Here is a 16,395-nt window from a genome sequence, read left to right on the forward strand (position 1 = left end):
TCACTCTCTCTTTTACTCTCTACTTCTCTATTTCTCACTCTTTCTTTCCCTCTTTCTCACTCTCTCTCTCTACGTCTCAATTTCTCTTTCTCGCTACTTTTCTATTTCTCTATTCCCTCTTACTCTTTCTTTTTTAGCAACCACCTAGCAACACCTTAGCAACCACCTAGCAACACCTAGCAACACCTTAGCAACCACCCCGGATACCATAGCAACCGCTTAGCAACCGCCTAGCAACACCCTAGCAACCACCTAGCAACACCTTGGCAACCACCCTGGATACCATAGCAACACCTTAGCAACCATCTAGCAACACCTTAGCAACCACCTAGCAACACCTTAGCAACCACCTAGCAACACCTAGCAACACCTTAGCAACCACCCCGGATACCATAGCAACCGCTTAGCAACCGCCTAGCAACACCCTAGCAACCACCTAGCAACACCTTGGCAACCCCCCCAGACACCATAGCAACACCTTAGCAACCACCCTGGATACCATAGCAACAACTTAGCAACCATCTAGCAACACCTTAGCAACCACCTAGCAACACCTTAGGAACCACCCCAGACACCATAGCAACACCTTAGCAACCGCCTAGCAACACCTTAGCAACCACCTTGCAACCACCTAGCAGCACCTTAGCAACCACCCCGGATACCATAGCAATACCTTAGCAACCGCCTAGCAACACCTTAGCAACCGCCCTGGATACCATAGCAACACCTTAGCAACCGCCTAGCAACACCTTAGCAACCACCTAGCAACCACCCGGATACCATAGCAACACCTTAGCAACCACCACAGATACCATAGCAACACCTTAGCAACCACCTAGCAACACCTTAGCAACCACCTAGCAACACCTTAGCAACCACCTAGCAACACCTTAGCAACCGCCTAGCAACACCTTAGCAACCACCCCAGATACCATAGCAACACCTTAGCAACCACCTAGCAACACCTTAGCAACCACCTACCAACACCTTAGCAACCACCCCGGATCCCATAGCAACACCTTAGCAACCACCTAGCAACATCTTAGCAACCACCCCGGATACCATAACAACACCTTAGCAACCGCCTAGCAACCACCTAACAACACCTTAGCAACCACCCAGGATACCATAACAACACCTTAGCAACCACCTAGCAACACCTTAGCAACCACCCCGGATACCATAGCAACACCTTAGCAACCACCCCAGATACCATAGCAACACCCTAGCAACCACCTAGCAACACCTTAGCAACCACCCCAGATACCATAGCAACACCTTAGCAACCGCATAGCAACACCTTAGCAACCACCTAGCAACCACCTAGCAACACCTTAGCAACCACCCCGGATACCATAGCAACCGCCTAGCAACCGCCTAGCAACACCCTAGCAACCACCTAGCAACACCTTACCAACCACCCCGGATACCATAGCAACACCTTAGCAACCACCTAGCAACCACCTAGCAACACCTTACCAACCACCCTGGATACCATAGCAACACCTTAGCAACCACCTAGCAACACCTTAGCAACCAACCCGGATACCATATCAATACCTTAGCAACCACTTGGAAACCATGTGGAATATGTTAGCAACTGCATAGCAACCAGTTAGCAACCACTTAGCAACCACCTGGAAAATATTAGAAACTGCCTAGCAACCACTTAACAACCATGTGGAATACATTAGCAATTGCCTAGCAACCAGTTAGCAACAGCTTAGCAACCACCTGGAATATGTAAGAATCTGCTTAGCAACCAATTAGAAAACACTAAGCAACGATGTGGAATACATTAGCAACTGCCTAGTAACTACCTAGCAACCACTTAGCAACACTTTAATTTATATAGGTATATATAAAGTAAAGTGTTTATATTACTTTATAAGACAATTATTAGCTTTTCACCATGTTAGCCAAAACTTTTTGGACTTTAACATTTAGCTGAAAGTCAACAGCAAAGCAACCACTCTTCACACGCTTTAGACAGAAATATCTTAGCAACCATTTTAACTTTTTCAACGTTATTAACGTACTTTTCCAAGCCAACTTAAAGTTCGTTATCGAACTTTCCTTTTCTAGTTAAGTTGGCTTGGAAAAGCCAACTTATTGTTCTTCGTAATCTTCTTATTAAGTTGGCTTTGGAAAAGCCAACTTATTGTTCTTCGTTTTCTTCTTATTAAGTTGGCTTGGAAAAGCCAACTTACTGTTCTTCGTAATCTTCTTATTATTATTATTATTATTATTATTATTATTATTCCGCGCTCAAATTTCTATACGCATCTCCTCCTAGGGCTTTTGACGTAGAATCACGAAATTTTGCAGTATCGTAGGACCTATACCCGATTAGGTTGCTTGTGCTTTTTTAAGCGATACATCGTACGGTTTTCGTAAAAACTTCGTAAACGTACGCTTTTTTTTCCCATAGGAAATGAATGGGGGACAACTTTGAACGTTTGTGTAGGTAACAATTTTTGACATACAAAGACAAAAATCGGACGGTCTATAGAAACTACCGCGTTCTTTCCGAAAATTTTAACGTTTCGACGATACGTCGTACGGTTTTCGTACAAATGTCGTACGAAGTTTTCCCATAGAAATGAATGGGGGGCCCAGAGTTCCATCTCACACACGAGCAGCTCTGCGCACGGAACCCCTTCTCTCCCCTGCTCCTCCAGTCCTGTGAATGTATGGAGGAGCTGCTGTATGGAGCAGCTATCAGTCAAAAGTTTGGACACCCCGGCACCCCAGCCAGGGCTTAGCAACCACCTAATAACTGCTTAGCAACCACCTTAGCAACCACCTGGAAAACGTTAGCAACTGCCTAGCAACCACTTAGCAACACCTTAGCAACCACCTGGAAAACGTTAGCAACTGCCTAGCAACCACTTAGCAACTGCCTAGCAACCACCTGGAATACGTTAGCAACTGCCTAGCAACCACTTAGCAACCACCTGGAAAATGTTAGCAACTGCCTAGCAACCACTGAGCAACCACCTGGAAAACGTTAGCAACTGCCTAGCAACCACTTAGCAACTGCCTAGCAACCACCTGGAATACGTTAGCAACTGCCTAGCAACCACTTAGCAACCAACTGGAAAACGTTAGCAACTGCCTAGCAACAACTTAGCAACTGCCTAGCAACCACCTGGAAAATGTTAGCAACTGCCTAGCAACCACTTAGCAACCACCTGGAAAACGTTAGCAACTGCCTAGCAACCACTTAGCAACTGCCTAGCAACCACTTGGAAAACGTTAGCAACTGCCTAGCAACCACTTAGCAACTGCCTAGCAACCACCTGGAAAACGTTAGCAACTGCCTAGCAACCACTTAGCAACCACCTGGAAAACGTTAGCAACTGCCTAGCAACCACTTAGCAACTGCCTAGCAACCACTTGGAAAACGTTAGCAACTGCCTAGCAACCACTTAGCAACTGCCTAGCAACCACCTGGAAAACGTTAGCAACTGCCTAGCAACAACTTAGCAACTGCCTAGCAACCACCTGGAAAATGTTAGCAACTGCCTAGCAACCACTTAGCAACCACCTGGAAAACGTTAGCAACTGCCTAGCAACCACTTAGGAATATGTTAGCAACTGCCTAGCAACCACTTAGCAACCACCTGGAAAACGTTAGCAACTGCCTAGCAACAACTTAGCAACTGCCTAGCAACCACCTGGAAAACGTTAGCAACTGCCTAGCAACCACTTAGCAACCACCTGGAAAACGTTAGCAACTGCCTAGCAACCACTTAGCAACCACTTTAGAAATTATAGCAACTGCCTAGCAACCAGTTAGCAACACCTTAGCAACCACCTGGAAAACGTTAGCAACTGCCTAGCAACCACTTAGCAACACCTTAGCAACCACCTGGAAAACGTTAGCAACTGCCTAGCAACCACTTAGCAACCACTTTAGAAATGATAGCAACTGCCTAGCAACCAGTTAGCAACACCTTAGCAACCACCAGGAAAACGTTAGAAACAGCCTAGCAACAGCTTAGCAACCACTTTAGAAACGATAGCAACTGCCTAGCAACCACTTAGCAACACCTTAGCAACCACTAGGAAAACGTTAGCAACTGCCTAGCAACCACTTAGCAACCACTTTAGAAATTATAGCAACTGCCTAGCAACCAGTTAGCAACACCTTAGCAACCACCTGGAAAACGTTAGCAACTGCCTAGCAACCACTTAGCAACACCTTAGCAACCACCTGGAAAACGTTAGCAACTGCCTAGCAACCACTTAGCAACCACTTTAGAAATGATAGCAACTGCCTAGCAACCAGTTAGCAACACCTTAGCAACCACCAGGAAAACGTTAGAAACAGCCTAGCAACAGCTTAGCAACCACTTTAGAAACGATAGCAACTGCCTAGCAACCACTTAGCAACACCTTAGCAACCACTAGGAAAACGTTAGCAACTGCCTAGCAACCACTTAGCAACCACTTTAGAAATTATAGCAACTGCCTAGCAACCAGTTAGCAACACCTTAGCAACCACCTGGAAAACGTTAGCAACTGCCTAGCAACCACTTAGCAACACCTTAGCAACCACCTGGAAAACGTTAGCAACTGTTTAGCAACCGCCTTGCAACCACTTAGCAACCATGTGTAATACATTAGCAAATAACTAGCAACCGCTTAGCAACAGCTTAGCAACCACCTGTAAGACGTTAGCAACTGCCTAGCAACCACTTTCAAGATTTTAGCATTTATCCAAATGTTTTTAGATTTCAGGGTTTAACCAAACATTTTTAGTTTTCAGCGTTTAACCAAACATTTCTAGATTTCAACGTTTAACCAAACGTTTTTAGATTTCCGTGTTTTTGGCATTTAGCGTTTAGCAACCATTTTAACTTTTTAACGTTATTAGCGTTCTTTTCCAAGCCAACTTAAAGTTCGTTCACGAACTTTACCTTTTCTAGTTATTATTATTATTATTATTATTCCGCGCTCAAATTTCTATACGCATCTCCTCCTAGGGCTTTTGACGTAGAATCACGAAATTTTGCAGTATCGTAGGACCTATACCCGATTAGGTTGCTTGTGCTTTTTTAAGCGATTTATCGTACGGTTTTCGTAAAAACTTCGTAAACGTGCGCTTTTTTTTCCCATAGGAAATGAATAGGGGACAACTTTGAACGTCCACGTGGGTCACAATTTTTGAGATATGAAGACGAAAATCGGACGGTCTATAGAACTTATGGAGTTCTTTCAGAAAATTTCAACGTTTTAACGATTCGACGTACGGTTTTCGTACAATTGTCGTACGAAGTTTCCCCATAGGAATGAATGGGGGGCCCAGTGCTGGATCTCGCTCACCAGCAGCTCTGCGCACGGAACCCTTTCTCTCCCCTGCTCCTCCAGTACTGTGTGTTTATGGAGGAACTGCTGTATAAAGCAGCTATCAGTCAAAAGTTTGGACACCCCAGCACCCCAGCCAGGGCTTAGCAACCACTTATCAACACCTTAGCAACCACCTTAGCAACCACCTGGAAAACGTTAGCAACTGCCTAGCAACCACTTAGCAACTGCCTAGCAACCACTTGGAAAACGTTAGCAACTGCCTAGCAACCACTTAGCAACTGCCTAGCAACCACCTGGAATACGTTAGCAACTGCCTAGCAACCACTTAGCAACCACCTGGAAAACGTTAGCAACTGCCTAGCAACCACTGAGCAACCACCTGGAAAACGTTAGCAACTGCCTAGCAACCACTTAGCAACTGCCTAGCAACCACCTGGAATACGTTAGCAAATGCCTAGCAACCACTTAGCAACCACCTGGAAAACATTAGCAACTGCCTAGCAACAACTTAGCAACTGCCTAGCAACCACCTGGAAAATGTTAGCAACTGCCTAGCAACCACTAAGCAACCACCTGGAAAACGTTAGCAACTGCCTAGCAACCACTTAGCAACTGCCTAGCAACCACTTGGAAAACGTTAGCAACTGCCTAGCAACCACTTAGCAACTGCCTAGCAACCACCTGGAAAACGTTAGCAACTGCCTAGCAACCACTTAGCAACCACCTGGAAAACGTTAGCAACTGCCTAGCAACCACTTAGCAACTGCCTAGCAACCACTTCGAAAACGTTAGCAACTGCCTAGCAACCACTTAGCAACTGCCTAGCAACCACCTGGAATACGTTAGCAACTGCCTAGCAACCACTTAGCAACCACCTGGAAAACGTTAGCAACTGCCTAGCAACCACCTGGAAAACGTTAGCAACTGCCTAGCAACCACTTAGCAACTGCCTAGCAACCACTTGGAAAACGTTAGCAACTGCCTAGCAACCACTTAGCAACTGCCTAGCAACCACCTGGAAAACATTAGCAACTGCCTAGCAACCACTTAGCAACCACCTGGAAAACGTTAGCAACTGCCTAGCAACCACTTAGCAACTGCCTAGCAACCACTTGGAAAACGTCAGCAACTGCCTAGCAACCACTTAGCAACTGCCTAGCAACCACCTGGAATACGTTAGCAACTGCCTAGCAACCACTTAGCAACCACCTGGAAAACGTTAGCAACTGCCTAGCAACCACTTAGCAACCACCTAGAAAACGTTAGCAACTGCCTAGCAACAACTTAGCAACTGCCTAGCAACCACCTGGAAAACGTTAGCAACTGCCTAGCAACCACTTAGCAACCACCTGGAAAACGTTAGCAACTGCCTAGCAACCACTTAGCAACTGCCTCGCAACCACTTGGAAAACGTTAGCAACTGCCTAGCAACCACTTAGCAACTGCCTAGCAACCACCTGGAAAACGTTAGCAACTGCCTAGCAACTGCCTAGCAACCACTTAGCAACCACCTGGAAAACGTTAGCAACTGCCTAGCAACCACTTAGCAACCACCTGGAAAACGTTAGCAACTGCCTAGCAACCACTTAGCAACCACTTCAGAAATGATAGCAACTGCCTAGCATCAAATTGGCAATCAAAAGATTAACCAAAAGTTTTACGATTTCAGCATTTAAACAAACGTTTTTAGATTTCAGCGTTTAACCAAACGTTTTTAGATTTCAGCGTTTAACCAAACATTTTTAGATTTCGGCGTTTTTGGCATTTAGCGTTTAGCCAAAAGTTAACAGCATATCCACGACTCTTCACACTCTTCAGACAGAAACAGCTCAGCAACCATTTTAACTTTTTAACGTTATTAGCGTTCTTTTCCAAGCCAACTTAAAGTTCGTTCACGAACTTTGCCTTTTCTAGTTATTATTATTATTCTTACGCCTTTTTTTCTGTACGCTACTCCTCCTAGAGCTTTTATCGTAGAATCACGAAACTTTCACGGATTGTAGGACCTATAGTGAATTACGTTGCTTGTGCTTTTTGGAGCGATTTATCGTACGGTTTTCGTAAAAACTTCGTAAACGTACGCATTTTTTCCCCATAGGAATGAATGGGGGAGAATTTTGAACGTCCGTGACGGTCACAATTTTTGAGATACGGAGACCAAATTCGGCGAGCTAATAGATCTTATCAAGATCTTTAAATTAATAATAGGTTGCGAAGCGATACGACGTACGGTTTTCGTACAATTGTCGTACGAAGTTTTCCCATAGAAATGAATGGGGGGCCCAGAGTTCCATCTCACAGACGAGCAGCTCTGCGCACGGAACCCCTTCTCTCCCCTGCTCCTCCAGTACTGTGAGTGTATGGAGGAGCTGCTGTATGGAGCAGCTATCAGTCAAAAGTTTGGACACCCCGGGCACCCCAGCCAGCGCTTTGCAACCACCTATTAACTGTTTAGCAACCACTCTCTCTTTCTCACTCTCTCTCTACTTCTCTCACTCTCTCTTTCTCACTCTCTCTCTAATTCTCTCACTCTCTCTTTCTCACTCTCTCACTACTTTTCACTCTCTCTTTTGCTCTCTACTTATCTACTTCTCACTCTCTCTTTTGCTCTCTACTTCTCACTCTCTCTTTTGCTCTCTGCTTCTCTATTTCTCACTCTCTCTTTTGCTCTCTACTTCTCACACTCTCTTTTGCTCTCTACTTCTCTATTTCTCACTCTCTTTTGCTTTCTACTTCTCTATTTCTCACTCTCTCTTTTGCTCTCTGCTTCTCGCTCTCTCTTTTGCTCTCTACTTCTCACTCTCTGTTTTGCTCTCTACTTCTCTATTTCTCACTCTCTCTTTCTCACTCTCTCTCTACGTCTCTATTTCTCACTCTCTCTTTTGCTCTCTACTTCTCTATTTCTCACTCTCTTTTGCTCTCTATATATCTCTTTCTCACGCTCTATGTCTCTATATCTTTTTCTCTCTACTTCTCTATTTCTCACTCTCTCTTTTGCTCTTTACATTTCTTTATTTCTCACTCTCTCTTTCTCTCTTTCTCACTCTCTCTCTACTTCTCTATTTCTCACTCTCTTTTGCTCTCTACTTCTCTATTTCTCACTCTCTTTCTCACTCTACTTCTGAATTTCTCACTCTCTTTCTCACTCTCTCTCTACGTCTCTATTTCTCACTCTCTCTTTTACTCTCTACTTCTCTATTTCTCACTCTTTCTTTCTCTCTTTCTCACTCTCTCTCTCTACGTCTCAATTTCTCTTTCTCGCTACTTTTCTATTTCTCTATTCTCTCTTACTCTTTCTTTATTTCTCGCTCTTCTCTCTACTTCTCTTTCACTCTACTTTTCTATGTCTTGCTTTCTCTTTCTATCTATCTCTCTACTACTTCCTCTTTCTTTCTCTACTTCTTTATTTCTCGATGTCCCTTTTTCTCTAATTCTCTTTTTCTCGCTCAATATTTCTCTCAACTTGTCACTCTTTTTCTCACATTCTCGCGTGTTCTTTCTCTTTTTCTCGCGATTTTCTCCCTACTTCTTTATTTCTTGCTCTCCCTTTTTCTGTACTTCTACATTTAACACTCTCTCTTTTTCTCTACTTCAACCATTTTAGAAATGATAGCAACAACCTAGCAACCAGTTATCAACACCTTAGCAACCACCTGGTAAACATTAGCAACTGCCTAGCAACCACTTTAGAAATGATCACAACCGCTCAGCAACCATCTGGAATATGTTAGCAACTGCCTAGCAACCAGTTAGCAACACCTTAGCAACCACCTGGAAAATGTTAGCAACTGCCTAGAAACCACTTAGCAACCACTTTAGAAATGATCACAACTGCCTAGCAACCACTTAGCAACCATGTGGAATACGTTAGCAACTGCCTAGCAACCAGTTAGCAACACCTTAGCAACCACCTGGAAAACGTTAGCAACTGCCTAGCAACTGCTTAGCAACCACTTTAGAAATATTAGCAACTGCCTAGCAACCAGTTAGATACACCTTAGCAACCACCTGGAAAACATTAGCAAGTGCCTAGCAACCACTTAGCAACCATGTGGAATACGTTAGCAACTGCCTAGTAACCATTTAGCAACCACCTCGGATACCATAGCAACACCTTAGCAACCGCCTAGCAACCACCTAGCAACACCTTAGCAACCACCCCGGATACCATAGCAACCACCTAGCAACCACCTAGCAACACCTTAGCAGCCACCCCGGATACCATAGCAACACCTTAGCAACCATCTAGCAACACCTTAGCAACCACCTAGCAACCACCTAGCAACTCCTTAGCAACTAACCCGGATACCATAGCAACCGCCTAGCAACACCTTAGCAAGCATCCCGGATACCATAGCAACACTTTAGCAACCACCTAGCAACACCTTAGCAACCACCTAGCAACACCTTAGCAACCACCCCGGATACCATAGCAACCGCTTAGCAACCGCCTAGCAACACCCTAGCAACCACCTAGCAACACCTTGGCAACCACCCTGGATACCATAACAACACCTTAGCAACCGCCTAGCAACCACCTAGCAACACCTTAGCAACCACCCAGGATACCATAACAACACCTTAGCAACCACCTAGCAACACCTTAGCAACCACCCCGGATACCATAGCAACACCTTAGCAACCATCTAGCAACACCTTAGCAACCACCCCAGATACCATAGCAACACCCTAACAACCACCTAGCAACACCTTAGCAACCACCCCAGATACCATAGCAACACCTTAGCAACCGCATAGCAACACCTTAGCAACCACCTAGCAACACCTTGGCAACACCCCGGATACCATAGCAACACCTTAGCAACCACCTAGCAACCACCTAGCAACACCTTACCAACCACCCTGGATACCATAGCAACACCTTAGCAACCACCTAGCAACACCTTAGCAACCAACCCGGATACCATATCAACACCTTAGCAACCACTTGGAAACCATGTGGAATATGTTAGCAACTGCATAGCAACCAGTTAGCAACCACTTAGCAACCACCTGGAAAATATTAGAAACTGCCTAGCAACCACTTAACAACCATGTGGAATACATTAGCAATTGCCTAGCAACCAGTTAGCAACAGCTTAGCAAACACCTGGAATATGTAAGAATCTGCTTAGCAACCAATTAGCAAACACTAAGCAACGATGTGGAATACATTAGCAACTGCCTAGTAACTACCTAGCAACCACTTAGCAACACTTTACTTTATATAGGTATATATAAAGTAAAGTGTTTATATTACTTTATAAGACAATTATTAGCTTTTCACCATGTTAGCCAAAACTTTTTGGACTTTAACATTTAGCTGAAAGTCAACAGCAAAGCAACCACTCTTCACACGCTTTAGACAGAAATATCTTAGCAACCATTTTAACTTTTTCAACGTTATTAACGTACTTTTCCAAGCCAACTTAAAGTTCGTTATCGAACTTTCCTTTTCTAGTTATTATTATTATTCTTACGCCTTTTTTTCTGTACGCTACTCCTCCTAGAGCTTTCAACGTAGAATCACGAAACTTTCACGGATCGTAGGACCTATGCCAACTTAGCGTGCTTGTGCTTTTTGGAGCGATTTATCGTACGGTTTTCGTAAAAACTTCGTAAACGTACGCATTTTTTCCCCATAGGAATGAATGGGGCGAAATTTTAAACGTCCGTAACCGCCACAATTTTTGAGATACGAAGACCAAATTTGGCGAGCTTATAGATCTTACCGAGATCTTTAAATTAATAGCAGGTTGCGAAGCGATACGACGTACGGTTTTCGTACAATTTTCGTACGAAGTTTTCCCATAGAAATGAATGGGGGGCCCAGAGTTCCATCTCGCACACGAGCAGCTCTGCGCACGGAACCCCTTCTCTCCCCTGCTCCTCCAGTACTGTGAGTGTATGGAGGAGCTGCTGTATGGAGCAGCTATCAGTCAAAAGTTTGGACACCCCGGCACCCCAGCCAGGGCTTTGCAACCACCTATTAACTGCTTAGCAACCACTCTCTCTTTCTCACTCTCTCTCTACTTCTCTCACTCTCTCTTTCTCACTCTCTCTCTACTTCTCTCACTCTCTCTTTCTCACTCTCTCTCTACTTTTCACTCTCTCTTTTGCTCTCTACTTCTCTGTTTCTCACTCTCTCTTTTGCTCTCTACTTATCTACTTCTCACTCTCTCTTTTGCTCTCTACTTCTCTACTTCTCACTCTCTCTTTTGCTCTCTGCTTCTCTATTTCTCACTCTCTCTTTTGCTCTCTGCTTCTCTATTTCTCACTCTCTCTTTTGCTCTCTACTTCTCACACTCTCTTTTGCTCTCTACTTCTCTATTTCTCACTCTCTTTTGCTTTCTACTTCTCTATTTCTCACTCTCTCTTTTGCTCTCTACTTCTCGCTCTCTCTTTTGCTCTCTACTTCTCACTCTCTCTTTTGCTCTCTACTTCTCTATTTCTCACTCTCTTTTGCTCTCTACTTCTCTATTTCTCACTCTTTCTTTCTCTCTCTCTACGTCTCTATTTCTCACACTCTCTTTCTCACTCTCTCTACTTCTCTATTTCTCACTCTCTCTTTTGCTCTCTACTTCTCTATTTCTCACTCTCTCTACGTCTCTATTTTTCACTCTCTCTTTTGCTCTCTACTTCTCTTTCTCACTCTCTTTTGCTCTCTACTTATCTCTTTCTCACGCTCTGTCTCTATATCTTTTTCTCTCTACTTCTCTATTTCTCACTCTCTCTTTTGCTCTTTACATTTCTTTATTTCTCACTCTCTCTTTCTCTCTTTCTCACTCTCTCTCTACTTCTCTATTTCTCACTCTCTTTTGCTCTCTACTTCTCTATTTCTCACTCTCTTTCTCACTCTACTTCTGAATTTCTCACTCTCTTTCTCTCTCTCTCTCTCTACGTCTCTATTTCTCACTCTCTCTTTTACTCTCTACTTCTCTATTTCTCACTCTTTCTTTCTCTCTCACTCTCTCTCTCTACGTCTCAATTTCTCTTTCTCGCTACTTTTCTATTTCTCTATTCTCTCTTACTCTTTCTTTATTTCTCGCTCTTCTCTCTACTTCTCTTTCACTCTACTTTTCTGTCTTGCTTTCTCTTTCTATCTATCTCTCTACTACTTCCTCTTTCTTTCTCTACTTCTTTATTTCTCGATGTCCCTTTTTCTCTAATTCTCTTTTTCTCGCTCAATATTTCTCTCAACTTGTCACTCTTTTTCTCACATTCTCGCGTGTTCTTTCTCTTTTTCTCGCGATTTTCTCCCTACTTCTTTATTTCTTGCTCTCCCTTTTTCTGTACTTCTACATTTAACACTCTCTCTTTTTCTCTACTTCAACCATTTTAGAAATGATAGCAACAAACTAGCAACCAGTTATCAACACCTTAGCAACCACCTGGTAAACATTAGCAACTGCCTAGCAACCACTTTAGAAATGATCACAACCACTCAGCAACCATCTGGAATATGTTAGCAACTGCCTAGCAACCAGTTAGCAACACCTTAGCAACCACCTGGAAAATGTTAGCAACTGCCTAGAAACCACTTAGCAACCACTTTAGAAATGATCACAACTGCCTAGCAACCACTTAGCAACCATGTGGAATACGTTAGCAACTGCCTAGCAACCAGTTAGCAACACCTTAGCAACCACCTGGAAAACGTTAGCAACTGCCTAGCCACTGCTTAGCAACCACTTTAGAAATATTAGCAACTGCCTAGCAACCAGTTAGATACACCTTAGCAACCACCTGGAAAACATTAGCAAGTGCCTAGCAACCACTTAGCAACCATGTGGAATACGTTAGCAACTGCCTAGTAACCGTTTAGCAACCACCTCGGATACCATAGCAACACCTTAGCAACCGCCTAGCAACCACCTAGCAACACCTTAGCAACCACCCCGGATACCATAGCAACACCTTAGCAACCACCTAGCAACACCTTAGCAGCCACCCAGGATACCATAGCAACACCTTAGCAACCATCTAGCAACACCTTAGCAACCACCTAGCAACACCTTAGCAACCACCTAGCAACCACGTAGCAACACCTTAGCAACCACCCCAGATACCATAGCAACACCTTAGCAACCACCTAGCAACCACCTAGCAACACCTTAGCAGCCACCCAGGATACCATAGCAACACCTTAGCAACCATCTAGCAACACCTTAGCAACCATCTAGCAACACCTTAGCAACCACCTAGCAACTCCTTAGCAACCAACCCGGATACCATAGCAACCGCCTAGCAACACCTTAGCAAGCATCCCGGATACCATAGCAACACTTTAGCAACCACCTAGCAACACCTTAGCAACCACCTAGCAACCACCTAGCAACACCTTAGCAACCACCCCGGATACCATAGCAACCGCTTAGCAACCACCTAGCAACACCCTAGCAACCACCTAGCAACACCTTGGCAACCACCCTGGATACCATAGCAACACCTTAGCAACCATCTAGCAACACCTTAGCAACCACCCCAGATACCATAGCAGCACCTTAGCAACCACCTAGCAACACCTTAGGAACCACCCCAGACACCATAGCAACACCTTAGCAACCACCTAGCAACACCTTAGCAACCACCTTGCAACCACCTAGCAGCACCTTAGCAACCACCCCGGATACCATAGCAATACCTTAGCAACCGCCTAGCAACACCTTAGCAACCACCCTGGATACCATAGCAACACCTTAGCAACCGCCTAGCAACACATTAGCAACCACCTAGCAACCACCCGGATACCATAGCAACACCTTAGCAACCACCACAGATACCATAGCAACACCTTAGCAACCACCTAGCAACACCTTAGCAACCACCTAGCAACACCTTAGCAACCACCTAGCAACACCTTAGCAACCACCCCAGATACCATAGCAACACCTTAGCAACCACCTAGCAACACCTTAGCAACCACCTAGCAACACCTTAGCAACCACCCCGGATACCATAGCAACACCTTAGCAACCACCTAGCAACATTTTAGCAACCACCCCGGATACCATAACAACACCTTAGCAACCGCCTAGCAACCACCTAGCAACACCTTAGCAACCACCCAGGATACCATAACAACACCTTAGCAACCACCTAGCAACACCTTAGCAACCACCCCGGATACCATAGCAACACCTTACCAACCATCTAGCAACACCTTACCAACCACCCCAGATAGCATAGCAACACCCTAGCAACCACCTAGCAACACCTTAGCAACCACCTAGCAACCACCTAGCAACACCTTGGCAACACCCCGGATACCATAGCAACACCTTAGCAACCACCTAGCAACCACCTAGCAACACCTTACCAACCACCCTAGATACCATAGCAACACCTTAGCAACCACCTAGCAACACCTAAGCAACCAACCCGGATACCATATCAACACCTTAGCAACCACTTGGAAACCATGTGGAATATGTTAGCAACTGCATAGCAACCAGTTAGCAACCACTTAGCAACCACCTGGAAAATATTAGAAACTGCCTAGCAACCACTTAACAACCATGTGGAATACATTAGCAATTGCCTAGCAACCAGTTAGCAACAGCTTAGCAACCACCTGGAATATGTAAGAATCTGCTTAGCAACCAATTAGCAAACACTAAGCAACGATGTGGAATACATTAGCAACTGCCTAGTAACTACCTAGCAACCACTTAGCAACACTTTACTTTATATAGGTATATATAAAGTAAAGTGTTTATATTACTTTATAAGACAAATATTAGCTTTTCACCATGTTAGCCAAAACTTTTTGGACTTTAACATTTAGCTGAAAGTCAACAGCAAAGCAACCACTCTTCACACGCTTTAGACAGAAATATCTTAGCAACCATTTTAACTTTTTCAACGTTATTAACGTACTTTTCCAAGCCAACTTAAAGTTCGTTATCGAACTTTCCTTTTCTAGTTAAGTTGGCTTGTCAAAGCCAACTTACTGTTCTTCTTATTCTTCTTATTAAGTTGGCTTGGAAAAGCCAACTTATTGTTCTTCGTAATCTTCTTATTATTATTATTATTCTTACGCCTTTTTTTCTGTACGCTACTCCTCCTAGAGCTTTCAACGTAGAATCACGAAACTTTCACGGATCGTAGGACCTATGCCAACTTAGCGTGCTTGTGCTTTTTGGAGCGATTTATCGTACGGTTTTCGTAAAAACTTCGTAAACGTACGCATTTTTTCCCCATAGGAATGAATGGGGCGAAATTTTAAACGTCCGTAACCGCCACAATTTTTGAGATACGAAGACCAAATTTGGCGAGCTTATAGATCTTACCGAGATCTTAAAATTAATAGGAGGTTGCGAAGCGATACGACGTACGGTTTTCGTACAATTTTCGTACGAAGTTTTCCCATAGAAATGAATGGGGGGCCCAGAGTTCCATCTCGCACACGAGCAGCTCTGCGCACGGAACCCCTTCTCTCCCCTGCTCCTCCAGTACTGTGAGTGTATGGAGGAGCTGCTGTATGGAGCAGATATCAGTCAAAAGTTTGGACACCCCGGCACCCCAGCCAGGGCTTTGCAACCACCTATTAACTGCTTAGCAACCACTCTCTCTTTCTCACTCTCTCTTTCGCTCTCTACTTCTTTAATTCTCACTCTCTTTCCCACTCTCTCTCTATTTCTATATTTCTCACTCTTTCTTTTGCTCTCTACTTCTCTACTTCTCACTCTCTCTTTTGCTCTCTACTTCTCTATTTCTCACTCTCTTTTGCTCTCTACTCCTCTATTTCTCACTCTCTTTCTCACTCTCTCTCTACGTCTCTATTTCTCACTCTATTTCTCACTCTCTCTCTACGTCTCTATTTCTCACTCTCTTTCTCACTCTCTCTCTACATCTCTATTTCTCACTCTATTTCTCACTCTCTCTCTACTTCTCTATCTCACTCTCTCTTTCTCACTCTCTCTCTACTTATCTATTTCTCACTCTCTCTCTACTTCTCTATCTCACTCTCTCTTTCTACTTCTCTAATTCTCACTCTATCTTTCCCACTCTCTCTCTACTTCTCTATTTCTCACTCTTTCTTTTGCTCTCTACTTCTCTACTTCTCACTCTCTCGTT

General features: G+C 44.1%; 2 long non-coding RNA genes across 5 annotated transcripts; both read right to left on the reverse strand.

Moving 5' to 3' along the window:
• Nucleotides 1-247: 247 nt before the first annotated feature.
• Nucleotides 248-14,398, reverse strand: LOC125803885 (uncharacterized). Of its 2 annotated transcripts, none has more exons than XR_007440242.1 (3): nucleotides 14,145-14,398; nucleotides 13,702-13,777; nucleotides 248-414 (listed from the first exon to the last, which is right to left on the reverse strand). It is a non-coding gene; the product is annotated as an uncharacterized LOC125803885 (long non-coding RNA). The 2 variants fall into 2 exon arrangements; XR_007440243.1 differs by lacking the exon at nucleotides 248-414 and adding an exon at nucleotides 9,733-9,767.
• LOC125803886 (uncharacterized) lies at nucleotides 3,247-6,527 on the reverse strand. 3 transcript variants are annotated; one of them, XR_007440245.1, is made up of 3 exons: nucleotides 6,483-6,527; nucleotides 6,192-6,331; nucleotides 3,247-3,302 (listed from the first exon to the last, which is right to left on the reverse strand). It is a non-coding gene; the product is annotated as an uncharacterized LOC125803886 (long non-coding RNA). The 3 variants fall into 3 exon arrangements; XR_007440246.1 differs by lacking the exon at nucleotides 3,247-3,302 and adding an exon at nucleotides 3,398-3,453; XR_007440244.1 differs by lacking the exon at nucleotides 3,247-3,302 and adding an exon at nucleotides 5,942-5,997.
• Nucleotides 14,399-16,395: the final 1,997 nt, after the last annotated feature.

This window comes from Astyanax mexicanus, chromosome 8 (genome assembly GCF_023375975.1).
Source record: "Astyanax mexicanus isolate ESR-SI-001 chromosome 8, AstMex3_surface, whole genome shotgun sequence".
Classification (NCBI taxonomy): Eukaryota; Metazoa; Chordata; class Actinopteri; order Characiformes; family Acestrorhamphidae; genus Astyanax; species Astyanax mexicanus.